Genomic DNA, 3,889 nt, shown 5'->3' with positions numbered 1-3,889 from the left:
ATTTGCCTTTGGCGCCTTGGCAGCGGATCCCATTGTCCGTTACCATTGCTAACAGGTCGTCTACGACAAGACTCCACAGCAGGGGTGATAACACACCCCCCTGTGGGCAGCCTCTTGTTGTGCCGAGCAATTCTGGTGCGCAGTACGGCTTCTTTCCATCTACGCACAGGTGCTGCCACATTCCTTTTCTCCAGTGCTCTGGCTACGCTCCTATGTTGTCAAAGGCACCTTCGATGTCCAAGAAAGCGCAAAGCATCACCTCCCCGTTCTCCAGTGAACTCTCTATCTCAGAGGTTAGCTGGTACAGAGCAGTACCGGATGTTGTTGTTGTTTGTTGCTTTAACGGAAATTCAACTCCGTTGGGATGGTAAGTGTCATTTGTGTTGTCGTCGATGTCATCTAACGGGAGGCCCAAGAAACATGCTGTTACGACGGGGTCGGACCAAAGGAGGAGGGTGTTAGATGAGTAGGGTTCGTAGGGGATGCAAAGAGGTGGTCATGAGGAGACTCATTGCATGCAGGACATACATTCGGTATGTCAGGGTCTATTCTGAATAAGTAGGAGTTTAACCTGCTACAGTATCCATAACGAAGTTGTAAGGGTCACACGCGTTTCTCGCGGCAGCTGGAGCTCTTCGTCTGCCATGGGTGGTCGTTTGACTCCAAGAACGCCATTCACGGGAAGGGAGTCGGTGAAGGTGTTGATGGCTCCGCTGTGAATGGCGGTCAGTACCTGTCGAAAGTTAGTTGCGTCCGAAGTCCGGTCGGCGTACTGTACGACGCCGTCGACGTAGTCGAGGAATGACCTTTGATGCTCCTAGGAGGCGGTTCCGCTCCAAGCAGATGGCTGCAGGGGTGATTTCTGCGAAAGCATCCCAGCAGGAACTGCCTGGAGAGGAGTTCATTATGCTCCTTAACTGGGAGCATAAGCGTCTCACTGTGGAGGTGTTCAATGGGAGACATCAAAAGACATCAGGTCGTGGTCCGGAGTGCAGTATTTTGACAAGTCTGAAGTTTCCTCATCTGCATGCCACTGCATTCAGACGACCATATGGGAGCTGCGTAGTTAAGGACCGGCCGGCCGATTGCCTTGTATGTTGCCAACAACGTTTCGTTGTCTTTTCCCCATGTGCTGCCGGCTAGCGATTTGAGGATTTTGTTGCGGCTCTGTACCTTGGCGATAATCACGGTCGTATGAGGAGAGAAGGAGCATAGATTTTCGAAAGTTACACCTAAAATCTTAGGATTATTGACAGTCGGAACTTTGACGCCGTCGGCTGCAATATTAAGCTGAAGTCTATACTCCTTCGTCCAGTTTGTAAATATGGTCGCTGTGGATTTGGTGGGGGAAAGTGTGAGATTTCGTGCAGTGAGGAAACGAGAAAGGTCGGGGAGGTAGCTGTTTACCTTCGAACACACGCCATCGATTTCATTGCCCGAAGCCAATATCGTGCAGTCATCAGCGTACGAGGTTATGGAAACTTCTCCTGGTGGTTCTGGGAGTTTCGAGATGTAGAAATTAAACAGTAGCGGGGAGAGGACACCACCCTGCGGAACGCTCTGTTTAATTCCTCTCAGCTTAGATGTTTCACCTCGAAACCACCACGGATGACTGCCGACCGCACAAATAGTTCATGGCCCACCTCTTTAACCCTAGAAGGAGCGTAGTTTTTTCAATGTCCTGCAGTAGCATTGTGTGATTGACCGTTTCAAAAGCTTTTGACAGGTCCAACGCTACGAGGATCGTTCTTTCGCAGGGTGGTTTCTGGTTGAGGCTACGGACTATCTGGGCGTTTATGACGCTAAGTGCTGTGGTGGTGCTGTGCACTTTTCGGAATTCATGCTGGTGGCTGGCTAGGCTCAGGTGGTGAGTGAAGGTCGGGAGTAACAAGGCCTCAAGTGTCTTTACCAACTGGGGAGAGGAGAGTTATCGGACAATAAGATTCCCTTTTGTTTTGGCGGGTTTCCCAGGTTTCAGTTGTGGGGACCACTCTTCCGACTTTCCACACATCGGGTATATGAAGAGTGGTCAGCGACAGATTAAGGACCTTGGTGAGATATCTTACTCCCGTCGAGCCTAGATGCTTTAGCATTAGCATGTTGATTCCATCGGGGCCAATGGATTTGGAGGATTTAGCTTTTTTGATGACACCCTTAGCCTCTTCATCGGTGGAAGTAAGTGGCGCGCCGTCGTTTGGCATTTGCGCAGCCGTCGGTTAACACATCGTTTAGCTTTGTCAACCGAAGGGTGCAGTGTGAACTGCCGGCTAAAATAGCTCGCGCACTTCTTCGGGTCCGAAGAGGCATGACCAATGAATTGAACTTCAACTCGGTCGTCGTGTCTGTTCGGGTTAGACAAAGCTTTGACAGTAGCCCAAAGCTTACTCACACCGGTGGAGAGGTTACAGGACTTCAGGTTCTCTATCCATTTCGTCCGCTTATGGTTGGTTTCACTATACGCCGAATCTCCAAATTGAGATCCCTTATTCGGGGATCCCCGCGATTGGCATAGCGTAAGGTGTCGCGCTCATTAGCTAAAACGGCTGCTTCAGCTGGGAAATTCGGGCGGAGTAATGCTATTCTTCCAGCCGGGATGAAGCGAACAGTAGCTGCTACGATCACTTTGCGGAATCGACGTTCACCAACGGATACGTCCGTAGAATGGGTAGAGCGTTGAAGGTGCTCTCAGTAAATCCTGTGAAGCCGACCCAGTTCGCTTTGTTAAAGTTAACGAATGTGCAGCTTTCCACAGAAACCAAATCGGGAGGTTTCTCGATCGAGATACTTATGGGCAGATGATCTGAGGCAAGAGTCGCCAAGTTATGCTGTTTATCAGACCACCGCTAGCAATGGTAATATCCGGCGAGCTATTACAGGTGCCAATAACTCTGGTGGGGCCTTCGTCATTCATTCTGCACAATGTCGAATCGTCAATCTGTTCCGCCAGCTCCATCTCCTTGCGGTCATTTGACAGGCAGGAATGCCAAAGATCGTGGTGCGCGTTAAAGTCGCCTAGTACCAAACGGTTTTCACCACGAAGTAGCGCACCTATATTCGGGTGATATCCTGTTGGGCAATATGTAACTGGGGGGATGTATATATTAAAATATTTCGAGCTCGACATCGCCTGACCGGATAGCTATGCCCTGACATTCTAGGGTAGTATCCCTGGGCCGTCGATGTCTTCGTCGATTAGGACGATACTGCACGGTGTTGTGCAATATGAAGGCTAGGGCCACCGCCATATCTCGCTCGCGATCTTTGCGTAATACGTTGAAACCTGCACAACTCAGAAGATCTGAGCGGCTGTTTAACTTGGTTTCTTGGACCGCAGCTTTCGATACATCGTTCCCGATTCATAAGTGCAACTATCTCCTCGATCTTACTCCGGAGTCCATTGCAGTTAAATTGAAGTAGCTGATTTTGTCGCGGATGTCCGTGATGGGTGATCCTGGGGGTTAGGGAGTGACGTGTGGGTGGTGAGATTTGGTGCAGCTGTAGAACCCGCAGGGGTAGCGCGCGTCAGAAGGGGAGCTATGTTGCCTGATTGAGCTCCTGGGGATCGTGGAGGTCCTCTGTTGGCCACTCGGATTGAGTGGCGGCGCGCGCGCTGAACTATGTGCAGATTGCACACCCGTAGAGGCTTATTGCGGCAGTATTGCGCAGGCAACATGGGGCCACAGTAACGCGTGGTCCACTCCCTATGAATCTTAAGGCCAGAACAGGTCTTGCGTGAAGTGACTCCATCCATTGAATGTGTTGCAACTGACCGAGGTGGAGTTTAGATAGAGCCGTTTTACGCATACGCAGCAGAAAAATTCCTCCGGGCCCGGGTTGGACTCAATGCCAGCATGAATCAAAAGGGTACGGAGCAACCCTGCTGCAAGAC

The 3,889-nt window shown here is 50.7% G+C and overlaps 1 pseudogene; it reads right to left on the bottom strand.

Moving 5' to 3' along the window:
- Nucleotides 1-2,434: 2,434 nt before the first annotated feature.
- On the bottom strand, nucleotides 2,435-2,953 carry LOC120781447 (annotated as a pseudogene).
- Nucleotides 2,954-3,889: the final 936 nt, after the last annotated feature.

Source organism: Bactrocera tryoni, unplaced genomic scaffold, assembly GCF_016617805.1.
Source record: "Bactrocera tryoni isolate S06 unplaced genomic scaffold, CSIRO_BtryS06_freeze2 scaffold_7, whole genome shotgun sequence".
NCBI lineage: Eukaryota > Metazoa > Arthropoda > Insecta > Diptera > Tephritidae > Bactrocera > Bactrocera tryoni.
Note: the sequence above shows the minus strand (reverse complement) of the source record. Positions and strands in the feature narration are given on the sequence as shown.